Source organism: Arvicola amphibius, unplaced genomic scaffold (genome assembly GCF_903992535.2).
Source record: "Arvicola amphibius unplaced genomic scaffold, mArvAmp1.2, whole genome shotgun sequence".
Taxonomy (NCBI): Eukaryota; Metazoa; Chordata; class Mammalia; order Rodentia; family Cricetidae; genus Arvicola; species Arvicola amphibius.
In genome coordinates, this window is record NW_024582311.1 from 56,455 (window position 1) to 69,926 (window position 13,472).

Consider the following 13,472-nt stretch of genomic DNA (forward strand, 5'->3'; position numbering starts at 1 on the left):
TAGAAAGCAGATGGTTCAGTGGATAAAGAGACCTGCCTTTCACCATACCTGGCAATGATGAGGCTAACTCACAAGGTGGCCTCTGTGCCACCCATAGCCCCGCACAATATACACAACAGAGATGGAATCGAACGGGTAAGAGGTTTTGTTGCTATTCCAGAGGACTGAAGATTCCCATCACTGCCTACTGGTGGTGGTGCAAGCTTTTTAATTCCAGCATTTGGGAGGTAGAGGCAGGTAGGTCCCTAAGTTCAAGACCAGCCTGGTCTAAAGAGAGAGTTACAGAACAGCCAGGGCTATGCACAGAAACCCTGTCTTGAAGACCAAAGGGGTGGGAGGTGGAAATTCTCAGCACCCCACGTTAACATCATGGAAAAGAAAAGACCAGACTAAGAGGCAGCCAGGAGGGGTAACAACCCTATAGTCTCAGTACTCTGGAAGCCAAGGTAGTAAGGTTACCTTACATTCTATCTAAGCAAGTCTGGGATACAATGAAACCCTGCCTCAACACCTCTGTCCCTGCCCCCTCAAGAATGGGAATGATGCTCCATGTCTGCAGCCCCAGCACTTGGAAAGTGAAGCAAGGAGGGTTCCTTTCCTTACAAACCACCTTTATTACAAAGCACCAGTAAAAACTATGCACTGAAACAAACTGCTTCCGTAGTTCTAAAGAGGATACCGGCAAGCAAATTTGCCTGATTAACAAGACAGAGCTCCAAAAACTTTACTTATCTATTTCTTACGGAAGCATAAAGTATCCGGGCTAAGAACCAAAGGTTTGCTGATTTCTTCCATCATAACCTTGTTTTTTGTTTGCTTTTGTTTCTCGCTTTTTTTTTTTTCCTGAGACAGTCTTGTGAAGGTGTCTTGGAACTCACTCAGTAGACCAGACTGACCCCAAATGCACAAGATATCCATCTGCTTCAGCCTCCTGAATGCTGGGATTAAAGGCATGCGCCAAAACTGATTGGCAGAGGAAGATGTAGATCTTAGGGTTTCCTAAACATCTATAAAAGAATTTTAAGCCACTAGATTTATAATCTGTGCATCGCTCTGCTTCATTCCCTAGCCATACTAAGCAGAACTTGTGGCTGCCAAACTCAGCATCAGAGGAGGGCGGGGGCAGAGGCCAGCTATGCTCACAGTCTTCCTGAAGTGCCCGCGGGCCATGCCCCTTTCTGCACCCAAGCCTCTCACTGCCCGGGTTCAGGGGCAGGGTCCAGGAGGACCGGAAGCAAACGTTTACTTTCTTAGGCATGAGTAAGTCCCATTGGTGGTTGTGGGCCTGCGCTGTGGTGCATCCCCATCTCTTCTTGAGCCTTCTCGAATTCTGTTTAGTGCGGCGTCCTCAGTTTCTCACCATTCCCAGATGCTTTGGAGCTGGGGAGGGCGTGGAAGAGGATTTTCTGTGCAGCTCCCTTAAGCCCCAATTGACGGCCTAGTCCTTTAAGAGCACCCAGCAAGAGTACCGATCTCAGAACCACTGTGACCCAGTTCTCTGATGCTACCAAAGAAAGCGAGAGGAGAGTGGTCCAAACCTCGCTGCTGATTCTGTGCGACCCTAAAGACAAGCTCATGTTACAATCCAAACGGTGCGCCTCGGAACAGCAATTTTCTTCTGCAAGGCTCGGGGCCAGACAGCTGCGCAAACTAGAGCAGAGCTACAGTGACTGAGCAGAGGGAGCACAGCAGTCGGTCCTCACCTCTGCCACCCAGCGGGCGGGCAGGAGAACCGCAGGAACCCAACTATGCTGTCAGACTTCCTCTTGAGGGACACTCATCAGTTAAATTTAGTCCTAACAGAGAATGGCTAGCAAGTTCTGCTGCTGATACACTAATTATAATTTGGGGGGCATATGATGGGAAATATAAGAAAACACTATGGTCATAATCTGGAAATACCAGATGTTGCCTGGTCTTCAGGTTCTAGTCGTCTCGTTTCTGCCTCAGATGACAAAACTCTAACGTTATGGGATGTGAGATCTGGAAAATGGTTGAAAACACCAAAAGGACGCAGTGATTTTGTCTTCTGTAATTTCATCCCGCCATCCAACCTCGTTGTTTCAGGATCCTTCGATGAGAGGTGAAAACAGGAAAGTGCCTAAGACTTTGCTCATTTGGATCCCATCTTTGCAGTACATTTTAATTGCAATGGGTCCTTGATAGTGCTGGGGAGCTATGATGGTCTTTGTAAAATTGGGGATGCTGCTTCAGGCCAATGTTTAAAAATACTCGTTGATGATGGTAACCCTCCCTTGTCTTTTGTAAAATTTTCTCCAAATGGCAAATATATTCTCACTGCAACTTTGGACAATACTCTTAAACTGGGATTACAGCAGAGGCAGAGGCCTGAAGACATACACTGGTCATAAGAATGAGAAATACTGCATATTTACCAATTTCTCTGTTACTGGTTGAAAGTGGGTTGTGACTGGCTCTGAAGTCAACATGGTTTACATATGAAATTGTCTTTGAATTTATGAGTTTGAGACTTTTTTAAAAAAGATTTATTTATTTATTATATGTACAGCATTCTCAGTATTTTGTCTGCATGTATGCCTGCAGCCCAGAAGAGGGCACTAGACCTTACTACAGATGGTTGTGAGCCACCATGTGGTTGCTGGGAATTGAACTCAGAACCTTTGGAAAAACAGGCAGTGCTCTTAACCGCTGAGCCATCTCTTCAGCCCCTTGAGACATTTTAATTTGCAAAATGAGACCACTGTAAAAGCCAGTCTAGGACCTGCAGCTTCTGAGTTTTAATTTTGAGGCCTGTTGTCAATCTCATGTCTTTGTCCCTGGCCAGCATCATTCTTTTTCTTTCAGCAGCTTTCTCAGAGGGGAGGGTATTTGGAGTATTCAGGAGGTTGACAGAATGGGATGGCTGAGGGGAGGGGGACTTTACAGTTTCTGTTTGGGAGGTCACTAAGGACAATGGCATGCGTTGAGGGAGGAAACGAGAGGACTGAAGATCTACACGTCACCTGCATATTTTTGGTATTATTCTACATGATGGGCCATCATCTTATTACCACATTAATCAAGCTGGGGACAGTGAGTCATTGTCATGTTCATTTTTAACACTTCTCTGCCTGTGTTCTGGTCAGAGAACAACCCTCAGGAGTTAGGTCTCTCCTTCTGCTGTGTGCTCCATATAGCAAACTCAGGCCAAGTTTTCTCAACAGGGCCAGAATCTTAAATTGTTTTTTGAGAAAGGGTCTTGCTCTGTACCCCTATAAGCCTGGCTGGCTGGTAAACCAGACTGGTCTAAAGCTCAGAGATCCAGTTACCTCTGCCTTCTTAGTTAAACTTAAAAGTTTAACTGAAAAATCTTCTTAAATATTTTGTTAGATTGTGCCATTTTGTAACTTTTCAGGGAAATTATGTCAGACTGTGGCCACTCTTTAACTCTGGGCCTCCTAACTCCTGCCCAGCATCATTCAATTCAGAAATCACCTTATCAATACTATGGTTGCTTGCCTGCCCCAGTGGACAGCTGAGGTAGGCTTTCCAACTTTTCACTGCTTCTTAAAAAGCTCCAAATTTAGTTATCACTTCATGGGCTTCATAGGCTTCATAGGCCGTGTATTTAGTAGACAGGAAGTACTAAGATCAGGCTTTATGTCTTGTCCTTGTAGCCTTGGCATTTTCTAGAAGACTTGGTATTTACTGGGCAATGAATGATGCCATAACTTCATTCCTTACTTGCTGTCAGTAAACTTTAGTGATAATTCTCCAAACTCTGATATTTTGGAAATATTTTGCGGTAGCCCCACAAACTATCCAAAAGGCAGCTATGCTAATCTCTATGCCACCAACACCTCAGATTCATAAACTAACTGTGTCCACATGGGGCTTCTATAGAAAATATAGAAAAACATGCAGATGAAAACCCTGAGATTAAGAAATAATGCTACAGTACTATCATTGAAAGCAACATGGGCAAAATTTTATCTTCCTGACAACTTCTGAGAAATGTATTTTATATATCTCAAATATACATTTGAATATATATCTTAAATATATTCTCATACATACTTATAGAGAGTATGATGGTCAAGATGCTGGTGCATTTGATTACATTGCAAGGTGCAAGATCAGTAAGGGGCATATCTGAAATTCTGATCAAAAAATTTAAATTTGGATAGGTGAGATGGCTCAGTTGGTTAAGGTACTTGCTGGTAAGTCTGATGACTTAAAATGCATCCCTGGGACCTGCACAGGACAGAACACATGCCTATAGGTTGTTCTTGGACTTCAAAATTCATTCTGTGGCATGGGTACATCCCCCCCAAGATAAAATTAATGTGAAAAAATTAAAGAGCTTAAATTAAACCCATAAAGAAATAGTCATGATATGTTGAATAGTCATGGTATGTATGAATAGAGAATTACACACAATAAAAATTATTTGCATAAGTTAGTGTTGTATCTTTATCACAGACTTTAATATAGACTTTTCACTGCTCTTCAGTGAAAACAACATTGATATATAAAGGAAGTTCTATATTAGGATTTACCAATATTCAAAACATGGGCTTGGAAAAGGGTCCCAAATTACTCAAGAAAAATTATTTTTTTTCCTGAGATAGGGTTTCTTTGTGTAACAAAGCCCTGGCTGTCCTGGAACTCGCTCTGACCTTGAACTCAGAGATCCACCTATTTCTGCCTTCCAAGTGCTGGGATTAAATGTGTGCCACTGCCACCCAGCAAAAATCAATTTCCTAAAAATGCACAAAAAACTTCTTTTGATAATAAAATTGAAAGTGACAAAAATAGAGGCATTTATATCTAAAATAAAACAAAGGCAAAAGTACAGTGTACAGACAGCATCAAGAACATTAGATCATGGAGCTATTGGCAACACTGTAGATTAGGCTGGCCTTGAACTCACAGAGATCCACCTGCCTCTGCCTCCCAAGTGCTGAGATTAAAAGTGTGTGCCACCACTGCTCAGTTGGCATGTGACATTTTTAAAATCACAAATATTAACTCTGAGAAGTATTGCAATGGGTGGCTATAATGATGTGTCCTCTGGTAGCACTAGGAAGGCATGTGAGAGTCACTGGAATCTTATAAAGCAAAAACCACCTGAGTCCCAGACACCATGGTAGGGGTATAAGCACTTATTTTTCCAACATAAACAAATGAGAATGGGGATGGAATTTCATAAGTATAAAATTTAATTCCCTGGGCGTAGGAAAGGGACTGGTTGGGAGCCAAGCCATGAATTAGGAGGTGGAAGCTGGCCCCCAGCACTTCCATGAATGGTATACACCTCAAAACTCTTGGGCAGACTCTTCATGACTTTGTCAGGCATTCTCAAAAGCTCTTCTAAATGCCTCTGCCTACTGGCATGCTAGACAATACAGTTTGTGGTCCGGCTGCTTTCCAGTCTCCCCAAAGGCACCCTGGCATTTGGAAGGCTGGCTCCCCAACATGTATCTGGGTAGTGTACCCAGCTACTCTTCTTGTCCCTTCAGACATGGTATAAAGAACAGAGAACACCCGCACTCTTAAGGCCTCAAAGGATACATCAACCTTGGTCTGTGAGTAGAAGTTAGGTGGGTACCAGATGCTCCACAGAGTTAATATTAAGTTTGAAATTAGTTTCTTCTTTTTCACTCTCTCTGAAACAAAAACACAGACAAGTCATTCTTTAAGAAAATGTATTTGCTCCTCTACAGCAGAAGTAGGGAAGTGGAATAAATCTGTGCAAAGCATGTGTCATATCACATTCTTTCCAGTGCACACTTGTTACTGCAACCTCACTCCCAGGTTTTCCAAATCCAGCACAAATACTTCTACTTTGTTTTGGCCTTCATAGCTACCTCCTCTCTCAGACTGGCTTTCCTTTCCAGGTTCAAGCTTGTTAAAGACTCACGTCTTTTCACCATCTGAAAGGAAAAAACTATTGAAGAGACGATGACGCCAGGCTGGGGAAGATGTTCTCCCCTTGTGCAGACATCAGCAGGCTGACTCCACAGCACAGGCCAAAAGTGGTCAGCTGCTTGGGCACTTGGCCCAGTAGAGTCCTGTACACACCTTCTATTCTGACTTGAGTGTCCAACCCCTCTAAGGAGAGAAGTATATGCCTCTCCCTTTCTGCTATATGACTTCTTTCTCCAAATCTTGTCTCTTTCCCCCCACACCCTTCACTCTTTTATTTTCTTTTTCTCTTTTTTTGTTTTTTGTGGTTTTTTTTGGCTTTTCAAGACAGGATTTTTCTGTAGCTTTGGAGCCTGTCTTGGCACTCTGTAGACCAGGCTGGCCTCGAAATCACAAAGATCAACTTGCCTCTGCCTCTCAAGTGCTGGAATTAAAGGTGTGCACCACCACTGCCTGGCCATCCTTCACTCTGATTTATAATGGAGCCACAATTCCATCTCCATCTCCCTGTTTTCATGTCTCCTTCCCTAACTTGTGAGTGTGCTTTCTGGCACCTTTCTTCTCTTTTGACAAAAACATTTAGCTTTGGGAATCCCAGGCTTTACCAAAATATTATCAATGATGACTTCTAGAATGATCTATCCTTAAACATCACTTTCCTGGTTTCCCTCAGTGTGAACTGTTAAATTTCAATGAAGCTTATAAAATCTGACCCATTTTTATGTCAAGTTTGTGAATCTTGCAGCCACAGAAACTGGGATTTTCTGACACCCATGTTATTGCACATGTGAAGCATCTGATGAGAGGAGGAAAGGATGGGAAAAGAATGTCAATGATAAGGACAAAGCATAATGGTCACTAACTCATCTCTCCCAATGACCTCTAGCTCTATAGGTTTTCATTCTAGCACATACCCTTGGAAGGTGCTGGAGGACACCCTACGGGGATTATTTGCTTCTGGAGATTTTTAACATCAAGAATTTCTCAGGGGGCTGGAGAGATGGCTCAGAGGTTAAGAGCACTGTCTGCTCTTCCAAAGGTCCTGAGTTCAATTCCCAGCAACCACATGGTGGCTCACAACCATCTGTAATGGGGTCCGGTGCCCTCTTCTGGCCTGCAGATGTACACACAGACAGAATATTGTATACATAATAAATAAATAAATAAATATTAAAAAAAAAGAATTTCTCAGAATTCTAGAAATCCACATATCTATGCATAGGCTTCTGAAAGTTTCAGTCTGAGAATTATGAATGAGAGGTCAAATGGAGAGACAGGAAAAGAGAAGTAGGCCAGGCTAATTTCTAAAAAACTTCACGCAGGTCTGCATCCTTGCCCCTTTGTGCTCCTGTGAGGCTGGATTGAGATGGCTAGCATTCTCATGTGACTGCAAGGCACAGAGAGTCAAGAATTCATGTCCTCTTTACTCTGGAGTTGCTCAGGATAAGGAGATCAGTTGACAAGCGTGTTCATGGATAAATTGTTTTTCTTTTTTTTTGGTTTTTTGAGATAGAGTTTCTCTGTGTAGCCTGGCTGTCCTGGAACCAGTCTGGTCTTAAACTCAGAGATCCACCTGCCTGAGTCTCCTGAGTGCTGGGATTAAAAGGCACTACCACCTGGCTGAAGAGTTTTTTTACTTTGTAACAACAGCTAAAGGAATCTCTAAGTGAAAACTGTGACACAGAATTAGACATGATAGTCAAGGTGTGTTCTTGAATGTGAAAGCACACACATATATACACACACTTTAGATCTTACTTATTTTTATTTTATGGGCATAAATATTTGCATGTATGTACATGTAACCACATGTGTGCCTGGTACCTGTGAAGGCCAGGGAGGGTAGCAGATCTCCTGGAACTGGAGTTACAGTTGGTTGTGAGCTGCTATGTGGGTACTGGGAATTGAGCCTGGGTCTTCTGCAGGATCACCAAATGTTCCTAACCACTGAGCCATCTCCCCAGCCCCCAAAGTAACCATATCTTAATCACAAGGTAGTTTAATAGGTCATTTGTAACATGAAAAATCAGATCTAAAGTTTTGTTTTCTTTTTACATTTTTTTAAATCTACGTTTTTATCTCTCCACTTACTATGTGAGTTTTGGAAAATGCATGGTGCATCTCTAAGCTTCAGTTTCATTATAAAGCATGGTGATGGAAAAGCCTCTCTCTCAGGCTCTCACATCCACTGACTTTAAACAGGTGCTGCTGCATAAACAAACATTCAGGACTGGGGAGCAATCTCACTCTTACGTCAATTATGTCTAGGTTCAAATTACTTCTGTCACTAGAGAGATGCACAGCTTTGAGCAAGCTGTCAAAACTTGCTTTAAAAATAATTGTTTTGTCAGGAAGTGGTCAGACATAACCTTTAATCCCAGAACTTGGGAGGCAGAGATAGGTGGATCTCTGTGAGTTTGAGGTCAGCCTGGTCTACAGAGCAATTTCCAGGACAGCCAAGACTGATACACAGAGAAACCCAAAAAACAAAACAAACAAACAAACAAAAAAGTATTGTTTTACTCTCTCTGTGCAGGCACTACACATGTACTCCAACGTACATGTGGAAGTTGATTCCTAGGAGTTGATTTTCTCCTGCCATCTTGTGGGATGCAGGGATTAAACACATGTCATCCGGCCTGTGCACAAGTACCTCTGCCTGCTGAGTCCCCTCATCAGCCCACTGCTGAAGCTTCCTAAGCTATGGTTTCCTCATCTCAGGGTAGCATCTACCTAGCAAAGCTGCTGTGAGGTACAATGAGGTCACCACTCAGAAGAGCATTCAGTCAGTAAATTGATACAAAGTGGTTTTTTCTTAGACCTTTCCCTTCTCAGACTAAACTGAGGAGAAGTCTTTGGGAAAGCACACAGAGACAGAGAGGAGCCGGCTCTTACCTTCTTGCCCTCAATAACCATATAGATGCATTCTGCCATTGTCAGGGCAATCATTAAATAGCTGACCTTCATCTGGAGCTTGTATTTTGCAGCATTAAACATCTCAAACCTAGCAATACAATCAGCAAACATGACTAGCTCTTTTTTTCTGTACCCGCAGCATCACAACTTAAAAGTACAGTGACATCTGTAAACACAAAGCAGCTAGGACCTATGACCTCATAGCACCCCGGGGAGGCTGGGCCGAGTTCACAACTCTTTCAGTTTTGGAGTCTGGGTCTTTCTTACTTTATAGTCCAGGCTAGCCTGGAACTCATTCTTCTTCTCTCAAAAAGTCCTGCTAAGAGCTCAAGGTATAACAAAAATAAAGTTCAGAAAAAACTAACATAGAAGTTAATATTCTTTGTGAAATCCAGTTTTCTCCCCCATATTTAAACTTAATGCACATGGGTGGTTTGTGTGAAAGTATGTTTGTGAACCATGTACATGTTGAGTCAGAGGCCAGACAAGGGTGTTGGATTTGGATCTCTATGATACAGAAAGTTATAAGCCACACCTGGGTTCTGGGAATTGAACCTCTGTTCTATGGAAGAGCAGCCAGTGCCCTTAACTACTAAGCCATCTCTGTAGCCCTGAATATTCTGATTTTTGATGGGGGCGGGTGTTAGGAACTATGTTATTAATTCAAAGTCTTTTCATTTTTATTAATGCATCTAAAAGTGCATTTCATATAACAAAACCTACATTTTCTGAGAATAGTGGCACTGGCCTTTAACTTAAGCAGAGGCAGGAGGATCTTTGTGATCTCAAGGTCAACCTATTCCCTATATCAAGTTCCAGGAAAGCCAGGGCTACAGAGAGAGACCCTGTCTCAAAGCAAACAAATGCAAAAGAAGCTTTAGGCTTTATTTCAAACAATACAAGCAAATTTGTATTTTTATCTAGCCTCTACTCTAGCTTTTGGCTCTGTTTTGAACCAGGACCAGATTTGAGGTTGCCTGAGCCAGCAAAATAATCCTTTAAACAATGGTCCCTTAATGTTAATCTTGTCATGAAGGCTTTGCTAAAACTGAGTGACAATGGACTGGAGCTTGGGCTGTTTGGCAAGCATCTAGAATATAGCTTTTCTAATCTGCCCTCTGACTGGGCAGATTATGTAGGTCATGATGACCTACATGCCCTGATAATTTCCTGGGTAAAAGCAAAGAGGCATAATGTGCAAGAGTCTGAAGAAAAGGCTGAGTATACAAGATGGCTTAGTAGGTAAAGGTGCTTGCAGCCATGCCTGATGAACTGAATTCAATTCCCAGGGCCTATATGGCAGAAGACACTTCTGTAAGGTGTCTGACTTCTACACAGATGCTGTGTCATGAGCATCACCCCAAGACACTAACTGAATAAATGTAATTAAAATGAAATGAGAGAGAAGCTATTTATCTCCATGATTCTGTATGGAGACAGTGGGTTGTGGTTGTACCATGGTACCTAGAAGAGCAAGACAGGACACACCAGCTAACCAAGAACGAGATATTTCAGGGCTTGTGAATCTGGGGGTAAAGCTCCTAGTGTTATTCTTTTGGTCCCCGCCCCTTTCCACGCCCACTCCCAGCGACCTCTGGTCTCTTGGAGTCATCCTGAATCTTCTCTCTTCCCTCTCTCTTTTCACTGCCCCCATTTTGCGTGTGCACACACGCCCCCCCTCTCTCTCCCTCCCTCCCTCCCTCCCTCTCTCTCTCTTTCTCTTAATAAAGCTTTATGTCTATTTTCTGTGTCGGCCGTTAACCCGCCGCTGTACCGCCTGTTCACCCACCGCCCTGGTCACACGTGTTCTTCAGGTCTCCGCGCAGCTATGCGCAGCTGCCCAGCTACTAAGTCTTTAAGAATAAAATTGGTGCCACGTGACCCCCGAACCAGGTTGCTTTTCCACTCTCGCCACCGGCTTCCCGGCTCACTCGGTGAGAGTGTCCCTCCCCCCCCCCCCCCCCCCCCCCCCCCCCCCCCCCACGGTTGCTTCCTTTGCCATGGTCCTGTGGACTGGTCCCGGGGCCCAGTCTGCCCGCGCGTTAGCACTGCACGCGCTTTCCGTGTGGTGCATTCGACTGAGGACCGGGTCCTCAGTTTTATCTTTTTTTCCACTTCTTTTCTTTACTTTTTTCTTCTCTCAACGGTTAACCGCCGCTCGGAGTGGCTCCCTCTGGCCTCTCTGGGTTCTGGGTCGCCAGAATCCAGCTAGGTCATAGCACTCAGGTCACGGGACCCGGGTGTTCGCACGGCTCTGCATCCCGCCTATATTTCTTTCAGAAGACGTTCTGATATAGGCCTGGGTGCTTCCCGCGGGTTTTCACGATTTTGGCTCTGGATAGCAACCGGCTCTCCGGCTTTTAAACTTCCAGCCGGCTTTTTTTAATTCCAGCAGTGGCGTGGTGCAGTTTTTTTTTTTTTTCCCCGGTTTCAGCCTTTTGCCCCTCCCCTCTGCGGCTTCTGTTATGTCATGGCGGCTCAGCAACAGAGCAGATCATGCCTTTAGGTCCCTCTCATTAAACTTGATGTCCTTACGGCTCAAAAATTGTAACTCCCCCCCCTCCCCCAACACATGGTTGCCGCCATCTTGGCTGAGAGCCAGGTCAGGTGACCAAGCTCTCCCAATTTCACCTCTTCACCAGGTCTTCACTAAAATTCTCCTGTTAACTCTGCTACATGTGTTTTGTACAAATGGTATGTCTCTGATAGGGCCCATCAGAGTCATCCACGTTGCCCAATTCCTGTTCACTCTGTATAATAATTGTTCATTACATCTCATTTCAGATTACAAAATCCTAAGTCTCATATTTTAAGCTGGTATGTACTTTTAAGTCTCTTACAAAAATGCCTTAAGCTGTTCTCTACCATTTTCAGTTCTGGCATTAACCTTCCATTGCCAGCAGTTTCTTCTTTCTACCTTTTTACAGGTCTGGATCTTACCTGTTAAGAGCCAGTATACTACAGCTGTATTTAATCCAGCCCTCAATTGTTCAGAGATCTGGGGAATGTGATATTTAAATATTTAATTATTAAAACCTTTTCATAACAAAAAGAGACAGGTTGGCTCCTAGCAGCAGCTCTCTGCTCCCTCCAAAGACAGACGCGCACAGAACAACGTCCTTCTACAGTTCACCGTGACTGCCGAGCGCTGACCATTGGGCAAAACTGCCTTTTATCCAAAGACCTCTAGACGTGGACAGGATCACTGGAATTGACAGCCTAGCTGCTCAGGTCAAGGTAGGCCTGTCTTCCTACAGATTTCTTAGCCCACAGAGTCTTCTGGAACCTGGCAGGACTGCGCTAAATAAAAAAGGTCAAGCACAACCTTCAGCGACCATGGAGGACCCAAAAAGAGTAGCTCTGGATGCCAACCAAGTAAGTTCTCTGTCATTTTTAATCGGTAACTCAAGTAAAATCTTATCCTTCTCAAAGATCTCTGACAGTTTGACAGCTGAGAGGTTTTACCAGGTTGAGGTTTTACCAGGTCACCTCACCAAACAAATTTCAAAACAAATTTATCTCTTAAAACTTCTGTTTTCACAAACCCAAGGAGTTCTTGTGAGTTCCAGGGAGCCAAATTAAGGAATCCATCTTAAACAGGTCAGATACCCGCTTAATTCCCTGGTCCAAAAAATTTTTTTTCCTTAATTTAACTTTGTTCTTTGTTCTGCCAAAACCTTAGAGACACCAGACATTTCCATGCCACAGACACCGGTCAGAAGCAAAGAGACCAGCTATGCCAGGATGTGACCGGCACCCAGCCTTCTCTCGTGTTTCCCCCCCCCAAAGACGACGCCCACAATCAGCCGGAAGCCGTCTTGAGAATTCGCCGTCCCAATTCCTTCAAACTGTGATGTCTAATTTTTGCTTTTTATTGTAAGAAATACCCGGGAATATTATTCTTTTGGTCCCCGCCCCTTTCCACACCCACTCCCAGCGACCTCTGGTCTCTTGGAGTCATCCTGAATCTTCTCTCTTCCCTCTCTCTTTTCACTGCCCCCATTTTGCGTGTGCACATGCGCCCCCCTCTCTCTTCCTCTCTCTCTCTCTCTCTCCCCCCCCCTCTCTCTCTCTCTCCCTCTCTCTCTCTCTCTCTCTCTTTCTCTCTCTCTCCATCTCCTTTAATAAAGCTTTATGTCTATTTTCTGTGTCTGCTGTTAACCCGCCACTGCACCACCTGTTCACCCGCCGCCCTGGTCACACGTGTTCTGCAGCAGCTGCCCAGCTAAAGTCTTTAAGAATAAAACCTAGCAACTTTGAGAAAGACAAATTCTGATTAGGTTGGTCTGGAGTGAGGCCCTGAACTGCTTTTTCTAATGAGTTTCTGGGTTTGAGTCTGCAAATAGGGTAAACAGCTTTCTTAAGTTTTCAATGCGGGTTTGAATGGACATTCTTAGTTCTAGGTTTCAGAGTTTTGTATCCAGGCCACACTTTGAAAGAGAAGGCTGGCTTGTGCACTGTTTATGTTGAGTTTCACAACTGCTCACACTGGAGTCCATGGACCAATCCTCTTGACATGATTTGTTTTCTGTAATTAGTGATCCTCAGTGCTGGGATCTAGTACAGTGGCAGAGCACTTGCCTAGTATATGTGAGGCCCTAAGTTTCATCCCCAACCATAATAGTAAGATAAATAAACAGAATTTTTAAATAAAAAAAGAAAAAGAA

The 13,472-nt window shown here is 43.8% G+C and overlaps 1 pseudogene; it reads left to right on the forward strand.

Annotated features, from left to right (window-relative positions):
• The first annotated feature begins 57 nt into the window (after window positions 1-57).
• On the forward strand, window positions 58-2,463 carry LOC119805766 (annotated as a pseudogene).
• Window positions 2,464-13,472: the final 11,009 nt, after the last annotated feature.